Raw genomic sequence first — 23,647 nt, 5'->3', positions numbered from 1 at the left:
TCTAAATAAATGTGAGGGCCATGGAAATTCTACTAAATAGCGTGCCTCGATTTCTAAGGACTATTAATTAAGCGAGGGCCGCACATTTTAAGATTTGTTTGGTTTGGTGCACCTCGAATCTAATAGATGGACTTAGTTGATTACTTAACAAAGCTAAGAGGATTCCTATTTTCTTCTTTCAATTAAGTGTTCAAACTGAGTTCTAGTAGCCAACGGATTGATAATGAATTCGAACTAAATGTTATTGACGTTGAAGGGGCCTAAATCCGTGTCAGGCCCTATTAAATGGTAGACCGCTTATGATGGTTCTGCATGAGCAATTGGCCCAGCAGAGGCCCAGATCGCAAACACCAGAAAATAGGCGAAGGGTCGAGCCTCTGGACATGCAGAACATCAGAATTATTTGCAATGTTGATGTGGGTCTAGTCCTCATCTTAAATCTGGGCTCAGAGAGAGCCCAATATCATGTTGCAATAGCTCCAATTCCCTGATTTCTAAAGGACTTGAGCTGGGCCCAAAAGAAGGCCCAATTTTGCAAAAGCGAACAGGGACTCAAGATCGAGTCCCTATAGCCACATAACCAGCGCACAAGCAAGGAACTAGATGGTTCCAAATTGACCCCAAACTAAATCTGCTCAAAATGGCTATGACATCTGTCACACCTCCTTTTTTGCGCGCCCGCCCCGAAGGGTTAAAATGCGCGGGTGGAGTTTTTCCAATTTAAGTGACAAATATTCGAAATGGGATTATTTATTTAATTCAGAGTCGCCACTTGGGAAAGGTTTGGCTTTTGGTGTCCCAAGTCACCGGTTTATCTTGAATCCCAAATCGAGGAAATTTTCGACTTTTCCAAATGAAGTCTGCGAACCAGAAATTCTAAGTAAGGAATTCTGTTGACCCGAGGGAAGGTGTTAGGCACCCTCGAATCCCGTGGTTCTAGCACGGTCGCTTAAATTGTTATAATGGCTAAATATCTGATTTAAATACATGTTGTGACCTATGTGCTTTTATTAAGTTTTAATCGCTTTTATTATTATCATTTATTTTACAGAATTGCAACGTCGTGAAAATGCGTCTCGAACCACGTCACAATCAATGCACCCGTGATTGTCGACACATTTGGACTTCATTGAGATTTGGATTTGGGTCACATCAATGTGCACCCGAACTTAAGAATGTGATTTAATTAAACCGCGCCAACAGAGTCTAACGCGTTATTATCTTTGTAGAAGGCCATGAAATTTATTAAATGGCCCATCCTGAATTCTAGATAATTATCAAGGTTATTTATTGAGGGCCCCGCGATTTACATCTCATTTGGCGAGGCTCGTCTCATTATTTTAGAAGGAACATCCTAAAACGGTTACATTTCTGATGTGTTTATCTCTTAAAAATAGAAGAAAAGATGCGTGCTATTTTTAACTATGTGTTTGGCCCAAATCCGGATTTTAGCTAATCGTCCGATTAATTATTTACGGACTGAAGAAACATCATACCTCATGAAAACATGCTTTGAACTTGATAAAGAAATGTATATGGGATTGATGAAATGCTACGACTATTACAAGAGCTCCCTAACTTTAACTTATTCAGACAAGATTAATTAAAATTGCTTGTTTAGGAAATGCGACTAGTGGTATTTGAAACTCATCCTGTAAACTGCTTCACGCAAACTGAAACTCAAGAGTTTGAAACTGTATTGTCTTTAGCTAGATCTAAACAATCATTTGCCCTTACATATTCGAGACATGCTTAAATAGCGAGTTTGAGTTAACAATTGTATTAAAATGGCTGCACATTTTCATGGATTGTATTTACATCTTATGTACTACTAAACGAATAAAATGTCACAGTTTCAGATTGGCATAAACTTTAATTAAGTACAACCTTACTAATGTGTCTCTATTAGGCTAATCAGACCAAGAAACTACAAATCTTAACAACATTAAAAGGCAATTCATAAGCAATACAACAGGTGCTTCTAACTCCTTCAAATCTTTTGATTCATGCTTTCATTGTTACATCAAATGCGAGTCTTAGTATGTACCTGGATATTGGATACAACAGAAGGAGCAAGGGGTCAGTAGGGCAATAGAAGCGATACCAAACAGCAGCAGTAACAGCAGGTACCAATAGAACAACTCCCAGTGCAAGATACAGTTAGAACCGACAAGAAATGGTAGACAGGTAGCAGCAAACAATGCAGTAGGAATAATACTCCAAGACAGACCAATCCAGGGGAAACGACCAATATGAATCAACTAATGAACTCAGCTGATACTTGGAAGAAAACAGAGTTGATTGAACAGGTTGAACAAGACTGGGAATCAGACAAACAAGACAGAAGTAATTGCTGATTTTCTGTTTATCCCTTTCCCTATCTTCTTTCTTTTCAAGAATCCAATATCAGTCTGCAGTTTTGAACTTATACTTAAGTTATCAGAAAGAGACCTTTTCCAGTTTTTTACTGTTTTCCCCCAGAACTTCAATTCTCAAAATTTCAGTTTAGGCTCCCCCTGTGTCTCTCTATGTATGTCTGTGTGTGTATACTTCTCAGTGTGTATTTCAGCTCTCTCTTTCAAAAATTCCTCACAGTCTGTCTATATTCTTTTTCCCTTATAATTCTGTCTCCCCTCTGTGTCTGTTCATGTATCCCCTCTTATAAGCCTCAACACTACTCCTTTTAACAGCCTCTTTTGAATATAACAATACCCCTCCCATGTGCCTTTTACATTTTCAGATTCCAATTAGTTATTTAAGTATTAATCCCCATCAACATTCCCTGGCAGACTTAACTTTTAAAAGGTTTAATACTTTTTAAACTTAAAGCAAGGTATGGGCAGTAGAATATATCTGACAGCATATGCTGTCAAACAATTTTTAAAATCAAAAGCCTTCTTATGCAGGAAAACAGGCTGTGCACAATGCACATGCTGTGCACAAGTGCACATGCCATCAACTCAGATTTCAATTAACAGACCAAGCCTTAGGTTTCTGAAATCATATTAACAGCTATAAGTAACTGGACTTGGTTCTTAATTGATTCAGGCAAATGTTCAACAGAAGCAAGTCAATTTGTTATTGTTCGGACAGTTGAAACTAATTGACGACATATGTCGACTCGACTATATTAATCATAACACATACAACCGTAACCAAAAATCAAACATTCAACAGTATCGACATATGATTTGAATTGTACTGGCTAAGCAAAGTGGTGCTCGAGAAGCCAATTGATCAGTTCAATGTAGAGAATCAGCTAATTGCACACCACTTACATACACATTATCAGGGCAAATATAAAGACTCATTCAAACAAACAGAAGTTCAGGCAAAGTGGACAAACAGAAGTTGGTAAAATTAAAAACAAATATGAACAGACTTTTAAAAACAAATCACACGGACTAAAACAAAAATAAAGAAAAGAAAACAAGACTCACCTCAAATCTTTGAAAAATCAAAACCTTGACTCGGATTTGGACAGACCTTTCTTAAGGCTGAATGGATTTTAATCGAAGTGTTTCTCAGATGAGAAACACTTTGATTAAAGTCCATTAGACCTTAATCTCTTCGGTTGAACCGGTATGAACCAGTGACGAAGAACTACAAACATTTCCAAAACTCAGATCCGGGATTCAGGCTTCCCTGGTCAGATTCGGACCAAACCAAGTATGGTTTGGTCACGAGGGGGGTCTGGGGAGTGTCTGGTGTGAAGCTAGGGTTGGTTGGTGTAGATCGAGTTTTGACTCGAATCTTCAAATGAAGATTCGAGGACCTGGAGGGTGATTCGAACGAAACGGTTAACAGGTCTATGTTCAGGGTGGTGAGGGGGTTCTATGGTGTTCAGGGCGAGGTCACCGGCGTTCATGCCGCCGGTTTTTCATGGCGAAGGGTACAGGGGCGGCTCTAGGGTTTGTGGGTTTGGGTGAAGACGACGAGGCTGGGGTATTGGATAGGGGGGTAGGGTAAGGATCTGGGCTTATATAGTTAGTGGGTGGGTTGATCTCAACCGTTAGATCAATCTAGATCTACGGTTTGGATCTGATGGTCTTAAGTGAAACGGTGTCGTTTCAAGTGTTGAGGGTTTGGGTTTGGTCCGGGTGTAAACGGGTCGGGTTTGTTGGTGGGTTACGGGGGATTGATCTTGGCCGTTGATCACTCTGAGATCAACGGCCCAGATCAGGCACGATCCAAACGACGTCGTTTGGACACCCTGGGCACTAAGTGGTCTGGACCGGGCAGGCCTGGGTTTTGGGCATTGTTTGTTTGGGCCAATTTTATTAAATTGGCCCAATCCGGAAAAAGAAGGGGTCCTTTCTTTTTTTTTCTTTTTTTTTATTTCTTTTTCTTATTTATTTTAAAACTAAACAAAAAATCAAATTAAAATTAAATGCATACTCAATACAATTATTTGCACACACACTAAAATATTTCAAAACAAGTAAAATTAAACAAAACAAAATCACGGACAAAGGTGCCTGTTTATGCTTTTCTATTTAAACCATGTTATGGTTCAGATTATGCATGACACGTACACATTTTTGAATTTTGTTTTAATAAAGTAAATAAATAAAAATGGGCCGAAGTCACAAATAAATCAACAAAGTGCCGCACAGAAATCCAAAAATTGTACAGCAGGACAAATTTTATTCTTTTGGAGCGACTGTCGCGCAAAAACAAAAATCACGTGCTCACAGCTGCCCCTCTTTGCTTGGAAACACGAAGAGTTTTCGTGCAAAGATAAAGTGAGCGTGTATGAGCGATTTTTGCCTATGGACCACTCCGTATGAAGCATGTTCTTTTTTGAAAGATCTGACCGAATCTTGCTTCAAAGATTTCCTACATATCCTGGGCTAAACAGGAATCAGGTCAATGTAGTTCGAGAAGTTTTGGTAGCTGGGACTACCATGGGATTGCAATGCTTGCTGCTACTGTTGCTGCTGTTGTCACTGCTACGTCACTGACCGCCTTATTACAACCAAACGAAAATTGGAAACTAAACTAAATACTTATATGCATGTCAACTGCTAGTTACAAGATTCCTATCTATGATTCTTTTACGACTTGATCTTGGGTCTTAGCTGATTCTGCTTGCAGACTCCGATCTGAATCTTGATGCTTGCGAGTTGCGGCGACTTGTTTAATCTCCGGGATACTGAGTGAGGCGCGATTGGCAGGGTTCAGGACCTTAGTCAAATGTTGGAGTCGATCCGCCTTCCATTTACTCCGATATCTTGCGATTTTTTTTTTCTTTTTTTTTTGATTCCGAACTAGGATTCATCTCGTGGGTCATTTCGATCCATGTGGCTCGAGGTTAGACCTGCGGGAAAAAACAAACGAACAAAATTTTCTGCCCCAGTTTCACTAGGAAAATTTCGTTAATTATTCACCAGGAAGTTCATTAATGAAAGAGGATATGCATGCTCAGTTCGGGGTTGGAGCCCTAATAACGACTAGCTGGGGAAAGGTTCAGTTTAAAGGTTTAAAACCTTAACGCCGAACAAAGGAAGAATTCAGTTTAGGGTTTAAAACCCTAATGCTGACTAAAGGGAAAATTCAGTTTAGGGTTTAAAACCCTAATGTTGATTGCATGAAAAAGCTCGGTTTAGAGTTTAAAACCCTAATGCTGGCTGAAAGGAAAAAGTTCAGTTTAGGGTTTAAGACCCTAATGCTGACTAAAGGGAAAATTTAGTTTAGGGTTTAAAACCCTAATGCTGATTAAAAGGAAAATTCAGTTTAGGGTTTAAAACCCTAATGCTGATTGCATGGAAAAGCTCAGTTTAGGGTTTAAAACTCTAATGCTGGCTGAAAGGAAAAAGTTCAGTTTAGGGTTTAAGACCCTAATGCTGACTAAAGGGAAAATTCAGTTTAGGGTTTAAAACCCTAATGCTGATTAAAAGGAAAATTCAGTTTAGGGTTTAAAACCCTAATGCTGATTGCATGGAAAAGCTCAGTTTAGGGTTTAAAACTCTAATGCTGGCTGAAAGGAAAAAGTTCAGTTTAGGGTTTAAAACCCTAATGCTGACTAAAGGAAAATTCAGTTTAGGGTTTAAAACCCTAATGCTGATTGCATGAAAAAGCTCAGTTTAGAGTTTAAAACTCTAATGCTGGCTAAAAGGAAAAAGTTCAGTTTAGGGTTTAAAACCCTAATGCTGACTAAAGGAAAATTCAGTTTAGGGTTTAAAACCCTAATGCTGATTGCATGGAAAAGCTCAGTTTAGAGTTTAAAACTCTAATGCTGGCTGAAAGGAAAAAGTTCAGTTTAAGGTTTAAAACCCTAATGCTGACTAAAGGAAAATTCAGTTTAGGGTTTAAAACCCTAATGCTGATTGCATGAAAAAGCTCAGTTTAGAGTTTAAAACTCTAATGCTGGCTGAAAGGAAAAATTCAGTTTAGGGTTTAAAACCCTAATGTTGACTGCATGGAAAAAGCTCAGTTTAGGGTTTAAAACCCTAATGCTGGCTAAAAGGAAAAAGTTCAGTTTAGGGTTTAAAACCCTAATGCTGACTAAAGGAAAATTCAGTTTAGGGTTTAAAACCCTAATGCTGATTGCATGGAAAAGCTCAGTTTAGAGTTTAAAACTCTAATGCTGGCTGAAAGGAAAAAGTTCAGTTTAGGGTTTAAAACCCTAATGCTGACTAAAGGAAAATTCAGTTTAGGGTTTAAAACCCTAATGCTGATTGCATGGAAAAGCTCAGTTTAGAGTTTAAAACTCTAATGCTGGCTGAAAGGAAAAAGTTCAGTTTAAGGTTTAAAACCCTAATGCTGACTAAAGGAAAATTCAGTTTAGGGTTTAAAACCCTAATGCTGATTGCATGGAAAAGCTCAGTTTAGAGTTTAAAACTCTAATGCTGGCTGAAAGGAAAAAGTTCAGTTTAGGGTTTAAAACCCTAATGCTGACTAAAGGAAAATTCAGTTTAGGGTTTAAAACCCTAATGCTGATTGGCTGGGGAAAAGCTCAGTTTAGAGTTTAAAACTCTAATGCTGGCTGAAAGGAAAAAGTTCAGTTTAAGGTTTAAAACCCTAATGCTGACTAAAGGAAAATTCAGTTTAGGGTTTAAAACCCTAATGCTGATTGCATGGAAAAGCTCAGTTTAGAGTTTAAAACTCTAATGCTGGCTGAAAGGAAAAAGTTCAGTTTAGGGTTTAAAACCCTAATGCTGACTAAAGGATAATTCAGTTTAGGGTTTAAAACCCTAATGCTGATTGGCTGGGGGCAAAGTTCGAGAATACTAAGCGACCTCTTTTTTTGAATTTTCTTGTTTTAGTAGAAGATACAAGGGAGTTTTGCGGGGACTTACCTTTTGAGTGAATTCTTTATTGCCAAAATGTTTCTTGTACCCGTGTACCTTCTTCTTTGGGCGACACCTGCTTCTTGCACGGTTGTCTTGGATTATACCTGTTTCAACTTTTCAGACAAAGGACAATTGTTAGTTCGGAAATGACGGTCGGTTCGGCGACCTTGATCGTTCCCAATTGCTTTGTTGCGTCTCTATTTCTGTTGCGAAGTCCCGCCACTGATTTGATTCGAATGGCGAAACCTTTAGACTGCTCAAGCTGGTATTGCCGGATTCTGTGATGACTTGCTTCGTAAGGCTCTTTTTTTTTTGTGTCCCGTTTCGCTTGGAGGTTCTCAACGGGGATTTTATTGGAGGTATTTTGTGGGAATTTGTACAAAAAGGAAGCTCTGTGGGGAATATTTATAAAGTGGATTCTTTGTGTGGATTTTTGTACAATGGGGCATGCTGGGGATTTATTTCAAAGCGGGATTTCTAGGATTTGTTGGGGTAAGCTTGCTGGGGAATTTTTTACAAAAGGACTCGCTGGGATGTGCTGGGGAGATTCCATTTTTTTTATTATTTTTTTGTATATTGGGGAGACTCCGTGGGAGATTGTACAATAGAGACTCTGTGGGGATTTGTACAGGGGGAGATTCTGTGGGGATTTGTCCGAAGGCGGACTTGTTGGGGAAGATTTCAAGATTTCTCTCTTTCCTCTTTACTCTGAAACACCATCAAACATCATGATTCATAATGTTTGGGCAATCATGCCAAACGAGATGAAGCGCTTTCCTTCATGAGACGGGATTCCGTGCAAACAAACCATGCCACCTGTCCTTTCTGGTGTGTCCTGAACTCGGGGTTAAAATGCAAAAGGGATTCAAAAAGAAACAAAGAAGGGGAAAACAAATCAGCAAAAGAATACCCTTTCCGGGACGAGAAAGACTTATCTGAGGAAGATAACGCTGGCTTTAAATGACATGACATGCTCTTTGGACTGGACGTCCGACCTTCCATGAACTTGCGTTTTCCTGAACCAGAACAGATTTGTGATTCCAAAACCGGTGGAACTTTGCCGAGACCTTCTTGGGGTGGCGTCATTCCTTTTCGGCCAACAGCGCCCTTCGCGGGTTTTCACTGGCTGACCTCTCTCATTTCTCTTCCTGTCATCGCTTGATAGCACTCTTTGCGAGTTTTTACTAAACAAGCTCTCTCATTTTGGTTTCTCTACTCCCGTCGCCTCGTGGTGCCCGAAGGTTTTCACCGCCGAGACTCTCTCATTTTATTTCTCTCAACTCAGGGTGTGCCGGTTTCCATTTGTGATGCTTATTGGTTTCCCACTATCTTTGGTAATTGATTTGAAGGCTTGTACTTGGTAAAGAGAGGTAGCTGATACTAAACTTCTCAAGTGTCCGACATGCCCCGGTTTTCAATTTCAGGGTGGATGGGATTTTGTTGTTGGTGTGACTGAACCTCAGGGAGAGGCTGCCTACGTATCCTTTCGGAATCAAGTCAAACGTAGTTCAGGCCTCAATCAACGTTTTGTTTTGTTTTATTTTCTCTTTTTTTTTTTTTTTTTTGATAAGCGGCTCAAAAGTTGGTAGAGAGAATTGGGTAGTGTTTGGGGAGTAGTGGGGAATAAACACCTTCGCCATTTTCAACGTGTCAGGACCACTTGGAGTATGATCTAGATGTAGTACCTCTTGACTGCATCTGCATTCACTGCTGTGTCAGGGTCATTTCCTTCGATATCACCTAAATACAATGCTCCTCTTGGCAATATTTTCCTTACGATGTATGGGCCTTTCCAATTTGGGGCAAACTTTCCTTTTGCTTCTTCATGATGCGGCAGAATACGCCTCAGTACCAATTGTCCTACTTCGAAATTCCGAGGTCGGACTTTCTTGTTGTAAGCACGGGCCATCCTTCGTTGGTATAACTGTCCGTGACAAACTGCAGCCATCCGCTTTTCATCAATCAACGTCAATTGCTCCAGTCGAGTCTTAACCCACTCGCTGTCCTCGATTTCTGCTTCGACAATGATTCGAAATGAAAGAATCTCTACCTCTGCCGGTATTACGGCCTCGGTCCCATAAACCAAAAGATAAGGAGTCGCTCCTACCGATGTGCGTACCGTAGTGCAGTACCCCAATAATGCAAAAGGTAACTGCTCATGCCACTGTCGAGAACTTTGTATTGTTTTCCTCAAAATCTTCTTGATGTTTTTATTTGCAGCTTCCACAACACCATTGGCTTTTGGCCGATAAGGAGTGGAATTCCTGTGTGTTATCTTGAATTGCTCGCACACATCTCCCATCAAGTGACTGTTCAAGTTTGCTGCATTATCTGTAATGATAGTCGCAGGAATACCGAAGCGACAGATAAGATTTGAGTGTACAAAATCCACTACAGCTTTCTTGGTGACCGACTTGAGAGTGACAGCCTCTACCCATTTTGTGAAGTAATCGATGGCAACCAGTATAAACCTGTGTCCATTCGAAGCCTTTGGTTCAATTGGTCCAATGACGTCCATGCCCCAAGCGACAAATGGCCAAGGTGCGGACATGGGATGCAGTTCCGTGGGAGGTGCATGAATCAAATTACCGTGCACCTGACACTGATGACACTTCCGAACAAAGCTAAAGCAATCCTTCTCCATGGTCATCCAGTAATAACCTGCTCTAAGGATCTTCTTTGCTAAGACATACCCGTTCATGTGAGGTCCGCACACACCTGCGTGTACTTCGTGCATGATCTTTTTCGCTTCCTCGATATCGACACATCTTAAGAGATTGAGGTCCGGAGTCCTCTTATATAACAATTCACTGCTCAAAAAGAAACCACTTGCATGTCGCCTAATGGTCCTCTTTTGATCTCCAGTTGCATGCTCGGGGTATTCTTGTGTCTTCAAGAATTTCATGATGTCATGGTACCAAGACTGCGTATTTGATCCCGCCTCGATTATAGTGCAGTAACCGTGTCTTTCCTTGATTTGGATTTCCAAAGGATCGACGTGGGCGTCGCCCGGGTAGGGTAGCATAGAAGCCAGAGTAGCAAGTGCATCTGCCAGTTCATTGTGACACCTCGGGATATACCTGAATTCTATTGAGGTAAAGCGCTTGCTGAGGTCCTCCACATGTTGTCGGTATGGGATAAGTTTGACATCCCGAGTTTCCCATTCGCCTTGAACTTGCCGGATGATCAGGTCAGAATCTCCCATAATCAGTAAGTCTTTGACATCCTGATCGATTGCCATATGTATGCCCATAATGCAGGCTTCATATTCAGCTGTATTATTTGTGCAGAAGAAACGAAGTCTAGCTGTGGCGGGATAGTGCTGACCGGCAGGTGAGATCAAAATTGCCCCAATCCCTATACCCTTGGCGTTCACGGCTCCATCAAAGAACATCTTCCAAACATGAGCTTCCTCTGAGATCACTTCTACGGTGTTTACCTCTTCATCTGGAAAGTAGGTATCCAATGGCTGGTATTCCTCATCGACCGGGTTTTCGGCCAAATGATCTGCTAACGCCTGGGCTTTCATTGCCGTGCGAGTGACATAAACTATGTCGAATTCCGTAAGCAAGATTTGCCATTTAGCCAGTCTCCCAGTAGGCATTGGTTTCTGAAATATATATTTCAAGGGATCCAACCTGCTTATGAGGAATGTAGTGTGGGCTTGGAGATAATGCCTCAGCTTTTGAGCAACCCATGTGAGAGCGCAGCATGTCTTTTCCAACAGAGTGTATTTGGCCTCGTAGCTGGTGAATTTCTTGCTCAGGTAGTAGATCGCCTGCTCCTTTTTCCCGGTCACATCGTGTTGCCCGAGGACGCAGCCAAAAGAGTTCTCCAAGACTGTCAGATACAAGAAAAGTGGCCTCCCTGGTTCGGGAGGGACCAAGACTGGGGGATTCGAAAGGTACTCTTTGACTTTATCAAAGGCTTCTTGACACTCCGTTGTCCACTTAATCGCCGCATCTTTTCTTAACAACTTGAATATGGGCTCACACGTGCTTGTCAGCTGGGCAATAAACCGACTGATGTAGTTCAGCCTGCCCAAAAGACTCATCACGTCTTTCTTCGTTCTTGGGGGAGGTAGATCTTTGATAGATTTTATCTTAGTCGGATCTAGCTCGATACCTCTCCTGCTTACGATGAAACCCAAAAGTTTACCTGACGGAACTCCGAAAGCGCATTTGGCTGGATTTAGCTTCAAGTCATACTTCCTTAGCCTCTCGAAGAATTTCCTCAAGTCTTGGATGTGATTATCCTGTGTCCTGGACTTGACTATTACATCGTCCACGTACACCTCTATTTCCTGATGCATCATGTCATGGAAAATGGCGGTCATGGCCCTCATGTAAGTAGCCCCAGCATTCTTTAGACCAAATGGCATGACCCGATAACAGTAGGTGCCCCAAGGCGTGGTGAAAGCGGTTTTCTCGGCGTCCTCTTCATCCATCAGCACCTGATGATATCCAGCGTAACAATCTACGAAGGATTGTATCTCGTGTTTGGCGCAATTATCAACGAGGATGTGGATGTTGGGCAGCGGGAAATTATCTTTGGGACTTGCTCTGTTCAGATCTCGGTAATCTACACATACCCGAGTTTTCCCGTCCTTTTTCGGTACTGGAACCACATTCGCCAACCATGTTGTATATTGGACTACCCGGATCATTCCTGTTTTCAGTTGCTTGGTGATCTCCTCTTTAATTTTGTCACTGACCTCGGTTTTGAACTTTCGTTGCTTTTGTTGAACCGGAGGACAATCAGGATGAATCGGCAATTTGTGAACCACTAGATCGACACCTAGTCCCGGCATGTCATCATATGACCAAGCAAACACGTCTTTAAATTCAAGAAGAAGTTGAATTATCGCCTCTCGCGTTTTCTTGTCCGTGTGAATGCTTATCTTGGTCTCCCGGATTTCTTCCGGGGTTCCTAAATTTACCGGTTCAGTGTCATTCAGATTTGGCTTAGGTTTATTCTCGAAATATTCCAACTCTCGGTTTATCTCCCTAAAAGCCTCTTCCGCATCATATTCTGGTTCTGGGTTCATTAATTCGCAGTTAAATAGCTCATTGTGATCTGGGCGTGAAGTCCGCAAGCATGTCATATTTAAAGCCGCATTATTAGGACTGAAAAGGAAGATAAGAGGAAAAGTAATAAAATCAGAACAAAAGAAAGAATAGGAAAGCAATGATGATTTTTTTTATTTTCTTTGGAAAATTGGAAGACAACAACGTTTACAACTAGGAATTCGGAACAACAATTGAAAAGAAGAAAACGTTCAAGTTATGTCCCGGAGATAACTTGTGATACAGGAAAGGTGGCAGGACAGGTCTACCCGGACTTCCATCTAGTTGGGAATGGCGTGATCTCCCAGTTTTGGAGCTTGGCGTTTGGCCCCATGTACATCATCTCAGCAGTGCTCGTGCCTTCGCCTGGTTGAACCATGTGGACCTCGTAGAGCATTTCCCTCATTGCCCCACATATTTCCTCGATTTCCTCAGCTGTGAAGACCTCATCTTCTTCTTCTTCAGCGTACCTTGGCCTGACGAAAGTCGCATATAAATCCGGCAGCGGTTGAGGCAGCTTCCAGCCCTCATTTCTCCTTTTCTTTGCCCATTTTTCGTCTGTTGGAGTAGGTTTGAAACCTAGCCCAAAAGGTTTCTTGATGACTGGCAAGGTAACGGGTTCTGTTATTCCCTGAAGGGTTCGTCCAAGTCCCTTCCCTGGCCTAAATCCGTGCCGGATCATCTCTTTGGCCACCATAACCGAAGCGTTAGACAAGAAAGGCTGGGGGCAAGGTACTCCCTCTTCGTGCTGCTCTGCCAGTACCACCTCGAAAGCTTGATAGACCGTATGTTCGCTCCCTTCTCTCGGTTCAAGATACGGGATGGATGGGTCCCGATAAATGGCATGTTCGTCTTCCCCATGGACCACGATCTCTTGGTCTTCGTACTCGAACTTCACCATTTGGTGAAGAGTGGAAGGCACGGCTCCTGCCGCATGGATCCAAGGCCTGCCAAGGAGGAAATTGTAGGACGTGTCCATGTCGATCACTTGGAAAGTGACTCGAAATTCGACTGGTCCTATGACCAGCAGCAGGTCTATTTCTCCCATGGTGTCTCTCTTGATGCCGTCGAAAGCTCTTACGCAGACGTTGTTGGGTCGGATTCTTCCAGCCTCAATCTCCATTCTTTGCAGCGTGGAGAGCGGGCAAATGTCAACACCTGATCCCCCATCCAGCATTACCCGCTTGACATAGTAGTCCTCACATTTGACTGTTAAATGCAATGCCTTGTTGTGTGCTGCTCCTTCCGGGGGTAGATCGTTCTTGCTGAAGGAGATTTGGTTGACGGCGAAGAGTCGTTCTGTCATCCGCTCTAATTGCTCCACCGAGGTTTCAACCGGCACATATGCCTCATTCAGGGTCTTCAGTAAGATCTTTTGATGCTCGGCCGACCTTGTCAATAATGATAGCATGGACACCTGCTCAGGGTGCTTGCGCAACTGATCTATCACTTCGTAATCCGGCATCTTCATTTGTTTGAAGAACACTTCCGCCTCTTCAACACTCACAGGCTTATTTGGAGGAAAGCGCCTTTGTGTGGCGTCGTTCAGTTCTTGGGTATTTGAGTATCTGATGAAAGTATTTTCTGGAAGTTCTCCCACGACCTCTTTTCCTTTGTACATCACCAAAGTCTTTTTATAATTCCACGGCACTGTGGTCGGGTTGGTCATTGGCTTTTGTGGCACGCGTCCGATAACCACTGGCTCATTCAGCCGAGGTGGTTGAATCGTCCCCCGGACCACATAGGCCCCTTTTTGCACGTACATAGGTTTTGTCTTTTTGATCCCGGATTTCTGCGTCTTCTCAGCTTGGCCCCGTGGTACGTAAAGAACTCCGCCCTTTGCTGGTACTACTTTCTCTTCCACCTTCTTTTCAGACTTGCTCTCTGCGACCTTGGCCTCCTCCTCTTTTTCTGATTTTTGGTCTATTTCAGGCCTCTTCCCCGTGTCGACAATGGCAATTATGGCTTTCAAAGCAGGGTCGAACTCTTTGTCTTCACAAATCATGCCGATCAATGGCCCATTATTGTGAGCGGGCAATGGGTTGTTTGTTACATTCGGGATCTCCTCGTCCCTTAGCACTATTTTCCCCTGCTCTATCAAATTTTCGACCACTCTTTTCAATGACCAGCAGTCGTTTGTATCATGCCCCTCGGCCCCTGAATGATAGGCGCATCTGACTCCGGCTTTGTAAGAAGGAGATGTCGGGTTTTGCCTTGTTTGAGAGATGGGTTGCAGGAAACCCAACTGAACCAACTTTGGGAACAAAGTTGAGTATGGCTCACCGATGGGCGTGAAAGTCCGCCGTCGAGGTGGCTCTTGGGGGCGGTAGTTATTTTGCGGGGGTTGTGGGTTATAGTGGTTGCGGTAGTGAGGCTAATTTCTGGGAGGTGGAGCTGGGCCTCGGTTGGCTGGTTGCGGTGGATGGTTATAAGGTTGGGCATTCATGACCATATAAGGTTGATGAGCATATGCCGAATTTGAATGGGGGTAGTAGTGTTGTGGGGCTCTTCCCGGAAAATGGGGCCTGGGATGACGATACTCCCTTGCTTCAGAGGCTGCCATAGTCGTTTCTTCTTTCTTCTTCCCCCTTGTTGTTCCTCCCGACCCGCTTTGGACGGCCTGAGAGGTTGCCCTTATGGCTGCTTGACTCAAAATCCTTCCCGTTTTCAACCCGTTCTCCACCATCTCTCCAATCTTGATCGCTTCCGCGAATGGCTTACCCATGGCCGACATCATGTTCTGGAAATAGTCAGACTCTTGAGCCTGGAGAAAGGTAGTGACCATTTCCACTTCATCCATGGGAGGCTTCACTCTCGACGCCTGTTCACGCCACTTAATAGCATACTCTCTAAAGCTTTCCGAAGGCTTCTTCTTCAAATTCGACAGAGAGTTTCGGTCTGGCGCAATGTCGATGTTATACTGGAATTGCTTTACAAAATCTCTGGCGAGATCATCCCATATATGCCATCGGGACATTTCCTGATCCATATACCATTCCGAAGCTATCCCTACTAAGCTTTCCCCAAAATACGCCATTAGTAGTTCTTCTTTTCCGCCGCTCCCCGCGATTGGTTGCAGTATTTCTTAAGATGTGCAATGGGGTCACCGTGCCCATCGTATTTCTTGAACTTGGGGGTCTTGAAGCCCGTCGGCAGGTGCACGTGAGGGAACATGCACAGGTCGGCGTAAGAGACGCTCTTTTGTCCGCTCAACCCTTGCATATTCTTCAAACTTTGTTCAAGGCTTCTCATTCTCTTAGCAATCTCATTTTGTTCTGCAATCCTGGGGTTCTGATCCTGTCCCGGTGCGAGTTCGCACTGAGGCGGTAGAGGATTATTGTTGGTAGCGAACCTGGTTGGTTCTATTGAGAACGATGGTGCTTGGAATGTAAAAGAGGATGAGTCAAAGCTTGGCTTGTATGTGGCAGGCTGTGCCGTAGCTGGGCAAGGCGATGCAGTAAAGATGTTCATGCTTGCATCAGTGGCCGACATTCGGGGATGAGGCTCAGAAGGTGATCCTGCGGAGAAAGCGGAGTTGGCTGGGTACCCGAACGGGGTAGCAGGGTAATTTATGGGGACATTAGAAGTCCCACCTGACCTGGAGAATAATTCAGGGAATCCGGGGACGACACTTGGCGGCTCTTTCCCATTGTTCCAGTCATCCAACATTTCCAACATGCGGAGCCGTAGGATTCTATTTTCTTCCGCAGTTGCGGATTCAGGCGTGAGGACGGCTGAGATTGAGCTCTCCTCAGAGACGGGAACTGTTTGCAATGGAATTTCCGAAGACATTTCCTCACTTCCTTTTGACCTGGTGAAATAAGTGTGAGTACTGTTTCTGGTCCTAACAATAGGTAGTTGAACACCTCTCCTTGACCTCGTGAAGTATGAGTGCGAGGCCAGACTTTCACCAAACCAACCGTCTTTTCAAAAACCCTGGAAAATGCTCAATGACAAGTGCACGGTTAATTTGCAGCAAATAACGGATAGTTAATCTCACGTTGGGCATGATGCACCTATACAGTTAAGCGGATTGCTATATGTCTGCTACGAGAGCATGCGTCATTCCGGTATTTTTCCTCTTATTTCCCCCTTTTTTTTTCTTTTTTTTTATTTTATTTACATTTATTTTTCTTTTATATATTTTTTAGCAAAAGAAAATGCGATCGGATCCGATGAGGATTGCCTACGTATCACGATACTCACGTGAATCAGATCATTACGTAGTTCGAAAACACAAATGAGCGTGAAAGAAGCAAATTCTTTATTATTGAAGCAGTCTATTACAAACTACATTTTTCAAAAGAAAAAGCAAACTTTGAAAATAAACCTAGACTCAAAAAATAGACTAAAAATCACCCTGATGAAAAAAACAGGCAGAAGATGCTAAGATACAGATTTGACCTATGAATGCATTATGGTTTTAAAAATTGGTTTCCGCGGGGCGTCGTTCGGCCTCGCCGCAGTCCTAGGCGTGAGATCCCTCTCAAGTTGCTCTAGCTCGTGCATAGTCTGCTTGACATAAACCATTACTGCCGAGAGGAAGGTAACACTAGACATGTTCTCACATCGTAGACATCGTCTGGTGATGGCGTGGGCAACGGCTTTGATCCTATCTCTGGTTTGCTTCTTCTCTACAAGCAGGTGCTTTATCTGATCGCTGCATATCTCGAAGACTTGAACATCTTGCACGTGTTGATGCTTCAATCGCCGTACTTCCAACTTCATCTGGGCTATTGAGTCATACCAGTATCTGCTCTCAATTTGGAAATCCTTGGCCTGATTAGCTGCTTTGATCTCAAGTGCAGCCATCTCTCTCTTTATCTTAGCAACAATCTTCTCATGGTCGTTTTCCAATCGATTCAGGTACCTGCGATGCTTATCCGTTCTTGTATCCCACTGTGCTTTGAGCTCTGCTATGATGTTTTCAGATTTCTCCAAACCATCTCGCCATTCCCTGATTTCACCTTTTAGCCCTTTTATCAGCTGCTCGTCCGATCGACGCCTTGGTTGTCTATCTGCGTCCAACCTTATTTGTTTGATCTGAGCTCTGAGCATCTCATTTTCTTGAGTTAACCTGTTCCGCTCTCCCAGATCGGTAGCAATTTGCACGCTATGCTCGTATTTCATGCCTTCTACTTGTTGTTTTAATCTGCTGATTTCGGCACAATAACCTCTTTCCTTTACTAACCAATCCCAATGCCTTTTCGATGACTCGGTGAAATCCCGGATGTGGGGTCTCTTAGCTGGCCTTTCATGCTCGAGTTCCCTTCTATACCATGCAAGGTAACCTGGCGTCGTTTCTCCCTTGGCTCGATCCCGCACGCAAGTATCTGATTTCAAATATTGACCCTCATTCCAGATTTGGCGAATCTTCGCTTCTGGGAACTGTCCGTTAGGACTTATCTCAACTGTTTGAGTGCTAAGATCTTCCTCATGAGGTACTGTCTGGCACCTTCCGAACTGTCTCAAAACTCGGCAGGGTGCGTAAGGTTGAATGCTCTTAAGCCCCATCAGTAAGAAATGAGTTTTAGCCGCCGACATATATAAGATCTCATCAACAGGTAACCATCCCAACGCCCATTGTATTTGGCTGGCAGTAAGAGCTTGCAAGAACGAGGTCCATGCCAGGACTCCTTTAGGCCAAGTGATCTCTCTGGTTCTCGTGTAAGATTCTTCTATGCGGGTTTTTTCCGGGGAACCATGGCTCAATACCCCGGAATGATGGCAGAGGTGCTCGGTCATCCATATCTGTAGGAGCAAGTTACAACCTTCGAAGAAATTTCCCCCAGCTTTACAAGTTGTGAGAGCTCGAAAGATGTCAGATACCACCATTGGCGCGAGAGTGCTGCCACTTTGCGTGAGTAAAGTGTTGGCGACCCCAGATATCTTCAAATCAATGTTTCCATCTTTTCTCGGAAATACCAGAAGACCCAGAAACGTTATCATGAACGCCACCCGTCTGTGCTCGTCCCACTTCTGACGAACTCCTTTGCTGCACAGTTTGTTGATTGGATTATTGAATCCCCCCTCGTGACCGTATCTATCATATATGAAGCATGGAGTACAGAATCCGGCTGCTAGATCCGGGTTGTGGACCGTTCTAGGTATTTTCAATGAATCCAGGAACCGATGTACCGTGACGACTCTTGGGGCGACCAAGTATTTTTCCCTCAACGGGAGTTCAGTATTCCCGATGTATCCGGCCATTTCTTCCAAAGTTGGGGTGAGCTCAAAATCAGAGAAACGGAAAACATTGTGCGCCGGGTCCCAATAGGTAACCAAAGCTCTTATGATATCTCCCCGAGGCTGGACTTCCAACAGACCCACAAGACCTTTCAAATATTTCTTAACCTCATTTTGTCCTTCAACACCTAGATCATTCCACCATAGCCGTAACTTGACAGGGATTTGGGTCATTATTGAAAAATGTTCATTTTGCATCGTGCTCATCCTGCACATTTATTAAGGTGATTTTAACAAAATTGACTGACTCAAAAAATATATATATTTTTTTTAGAGAGGATCAAGCTTTGCCCACGGCCTTTAAACACTTCGGAGACAAAGATTTTAAGGCTGTGCGGGTCTAAAAAAACGCTAAACAAGACCCAAAGGTGGCTGTTTATGCAAAGTCAGCCTTCCGGCGTCCCTTTCGGGAACATTTGGCTATTTATGATAAAACAATGTCACCTGACTTATTTACGACTCTATTAAAAATTTGACACATCTTTTATTTATTTATTTACTGGTTTTTGGCTATTTAGAAAAATGGGGTTGAACCCGACGAGGGTTGCCTACGTATCTCACATCCGGTGAGAATCAAACCGGCGTAGTTCGGGCATATCATGAATAGAGAAAACCTAGAAATCAAGAATAAGTATTATTATTTTGAAAAAAGATAAAGGCTCAAGAAAAATATTTTTTTTTTATGCAATATTTGGATCATTAGTCTGAATTTATAAAAGGGGTACTACAAAAGAAACAACACACTTTTTGAATTATGGATTTTCCATTTTTTTTTTACTTTTAAAATAAACACTTTTTCTTTTTTTTTTGATTTTGAAAGTGATAAAAGAAATTATTTTTTTTTTTTTAATAACTCTCAATAAAAGACAGTTTTTTTTTTAGAAAAAATTCCGGCGAGGTTTTGACACTACTTGGACATTGGTTTATTCTCCAAAAATAAGTAATTATCTCCCCTACGCTGCTATTTTCCCCTTTTTAGGAACCGGTCGACATGCGGAACCGAAGCAAATAAATGCACAACACAAATAGGATGCACCAGGGGGTCTTTTTTGTTTCAGGCTGCCTGTCCTAGACGGACCCAACCCCTGTGTTGAGTCCCCTAAGTCAAATGCAACATGATGCAGATAAGCGTTCCTACTAGGGATCCGGCATGAAGTCAAGTTATTCTAGGTTCGTAACCTGGGTATTTGTTCTAGACTGTGCACCCGAGCGGACAACTCGAGTCGAGGAGGGGGCTACGTACCGGGGACCCGCGAGATCGTCCGGCTTTGTAACTTGTCCGTCCTCTTTCTTATTTTAGGTATTGACATTAACAGAATAGGGAGTCCCGACCAGCGAGCTTCTCCCCGGAAGTAAGAAGAGAAAGGTTTCGGCGCAGTTTATATACAGTTCAGATAATATCAAAGCGGTAAAAGACAACATTTAGCACGTTACGCAAAAAACATGTAATAAAAATCAGATAATAAAGCCAAATATAACAATTATTCTAAGCTCGAATTCTTGAACCCTGAACCAGTGGTTCTGGGTGTACAATTCCCCAGCGGAGTCGCCAGAGCTGTCACACCTCCTTTTTTGCGCGCCCGCCCCGAAGGGTTAAAATGCGCGGGTGGAGTTTTTCCAATTTAAGTGACAAATATTCGAAATGGGATTATTTATTTAATTCAGAGTCGCCACTTGGGAAAGGTTTGGCTTTTGGTGTCCCAAGTCACCGGTTTATCTTGAATCCCAAATCGAGGAAATTTTCGACTTTTCCAAATGAAGTCTGCGAACCAGAAATTCTAAGTAAGGAATTCTGTTGACCCGAGGGAAGGTGTTAGGCACCCTCGAATCCCGTGGTTCTAGCACGGTCGCTTAAATTGTTATAATGGCTAAATATCTGATTTAAATACATGTTGTGACCTATGTGCTTTTATTAAGTTTTAATCGCTTTTATTATTATCATTTATTTTACAGAATTGCAACGTCGTGAAAATGCGTCTCGAACCACGTCACAATCAATGCACCCGTGATTGTCGACACATTTGGACTTCATTGAGATTTGGATTTGGGTCACATCAATGTGCACCCGAACTTAAGAATGTGATTTAATTAAACCGCGCCAACAGAGTCTAACGCGTTATTATCTTTGTAGAAGGCCATGAAATTTATTAAATGGCCCATCCTGAATTCTAGATAATTATCAAGGTTATTTATTGAGGGCCCCGCGATTTACATCTCATTTGGCGAGGCTCGTCTCATTATTTTAGAAGGAACATCCTAAAACGGTTACATTTCTGATGTGTTTATCTCTTAAAAATAGAAGAAAAGATGCGTGCTATTTTTAACTATGTGTTTGGCCCAAATCCGGATTTTAGCTAATCGTCCGATTAATTATTTACGGACTGAAGAAACATCGTACCTCATGAAAACATGCTTTGAACTTGATAAAGAAATGTATATGGGATTGATGAAATGCTACGACTGTTACAAGAGCTCCCTAACTTTAACTTATTCAGACAAGATTAATTAAAATTGCTTGTTTAGGAAATGCGACTAGTGGTATTTGAAACTCATCCTGTAAACTGCTTCACGCAAACTGAAACTCAAGAGTTTGAAACTGTATTGTCTTTAGCTAGATCTAAACAATCATTTGCCCTTACATATTCGAGACATGCTTAAATAGCGAGTTTGAGTTAACAATTGTATTAAAATGGCTGCACATTTTCATGGATTGTATTTACATCTTATGTACTACTAAACGAATAAAATGTCACAGTTTCAGATTGGCATAAACTTTAATTAAGTACAACCTTACTAATGTGTCTCTATTAGGCTAATCAGACCAAGAAACTACAAATCTTAACAACATTAAAAGGCAATTCATAAGCAATACAACAGGTGCTTCTAACTCCTTCAAATCTTTTGATTCATGCTTTCATTGTTACATCAAATGCGAGTCTTAGTATGTACCTGGATATTGGATACAACAGAAGGAGCAAGGGGTCAGTAGGGCAATAGAAGCGATACCAAACAGCAGCAGTAACAGCAGGTACCAATAGAACAACTCCCAGTGCAAGATACAGTTAGAACCGACAAGAAATGGTAGACAGGTAGCAGCAAACAATGCAGTAGGAATAATACTCCAAGACAGACCAATCCAGGGGAAACGACCAATATGAATCAACTAATGAACTCAGCTGATACTTGGAAGAAAACAGAGTTGATTGAACAGGTTGAACAAGACTGGGAATCAGACAAACAAGACAGAAGTAATTGCTGATTTTCTGTTTATCCCTTTCCCTATCTTCTTTCTTTTCAAGAATCCAATATCAGTCTGCAGTTTTGAACTTATACTTAAGTTATCAGAAAGAGACCTTTTCCAGTTTTTTACTGTTTTCCCCCAGAACTTCAATTCTCAAAATTTCAGTTTAGGCTCCCCCTGTGTCTCTCTATGTATGTCTGTGTGTGTATACTTCTCAGTGTGTATTTCAGCTCTCTCTTTCAAAAATTCCTCACAGTCTGTCTATATTCTTTTTCCCTTATAATTCTGTCTCCCCTCTGTGTCTGTTCATGTATCCCCTCTTATAAGCCTCAACACTACTCCTTTTAACAGCCTCTTTTGAATATAACAATACCCCTCCCATGTGCCTTTTACATTTTCAGATTCCAATTAGTTATTTAAGTATTAATCCCCATCAACATTCCCTGGCAGACTTAACTTTTAAAAGGTTTAATACTTTTTAAACTTAAAGCAAGGTATGGGCAGTAGAATATATCTGACAGCATATGCTGTCAAACAATTTTTAAAATCAAAAGCCTTCTTATGCAGGAAAACAGGCTGTGCACAATGCACATGCTGTGCACAAGTGCACATGCCATCAACTCAGATTTCAATTAACAGACCAAGCCTTAGGTTTCTGAAATCATATTAACAGCTATAAGTAACTGGACTTGGTTCTTAATTGATTCAGGCAAATGTTCAACAGAAGCAAGTCAATTTGTTATTGTTTGGACAGTTGAAACTAATTGACGACATATGTCGACTCGACTATATTAATCATAACACATACAACCGTAACCAAAAATCAAACATTCAACAGTATCGACATATGATTTGAATTGTACTGGCTAAGCAAAGTGGTGCTCGAGAAGCCAATTGATCAGTTCAATGTAGAGAATCAGCTAATTGCACACCACTTACATACACATTATCAGGGCAAATATAAAGACTCATTCAAACAAACAGAAGTTCAGGCAAAGTGGACAAACAGAAGTTGGTAAAATTAAAAACAAATATGAACAGACTTTTAAAAACAAATCACACGGACTAAAACAAAAATAAAGAAAAGAAAACAAGACTCACCTCAAATCTTTGAAAAATCAAAACCTTGACTCGGATTTGGACAGACCTTTCTTAAGGCTGAATGGATTTTAATCGAAGTGTTTCTCAGATGAGAAACACTTTGATTAAAGTCCATTAGACCTTAATCTCTTCGGTTGAACCGGTATGAACCAGTGACGAAGAACTACAAACATTTCCAAAACTCAGATCCGGGATTCAGGCTTCCCTGGTCAGATTCGGACCAAACCAAGTATGGTTTGGTCACGAGGGGGGTCTGGGGAGTGTCTGGTGTGAAGCTAGGGTTGGTTGGTGTAGATCGAGTTTTGACTCGAATCTTCAAATGAAGATTCGAGGACCTGGAGGGTGATTCGAACGAAACGGTTAACAGGTCTATGTTCAGGGTGGTGAGGGGGTTCTATGGTGTTCAGGGCGAGGTCACCGGCGTTCATGCCGCCGGTTTTTCATGGCGAAGGGTACAGGGGCGGCTCTAGGGTTTGTGGGTTTGGGTGAAGACGACGAGGCTGGGGTATTGGATAGGGGGGTAGGGTAAGGATCTGGGCTTATATAGTTAGTGGGTGGGTTGATCTCAACCGTTAGATCAATCTAGATCTACGGTTTGGATCTGATGGTCTTAAGTGAAACGGTGTCGTTTCAAGTGTTGAGGGTTTGGGTTTGGTCCGGGTGTAAACGGGTCGGGTTTGTTGGTGGGTTACGGGGGA

This window comes from Nicotiana tabacum, chromosome 1, assembly GCF_000715075.1.
Source record: "Nicotiana tabacum cultivar K326 chromosome 1, ASM71507v2, whole genome shotgun sequence".
Lineage (NCBI taxonomy): Eukaryota > Viridiplantae > Streptophyta > Magnoliopsida > Solanales > Solanaceae > Nicotiana > Nicotiana tabacum.
Note: the sequence above shows the minus strand (reverse complement) of the source record.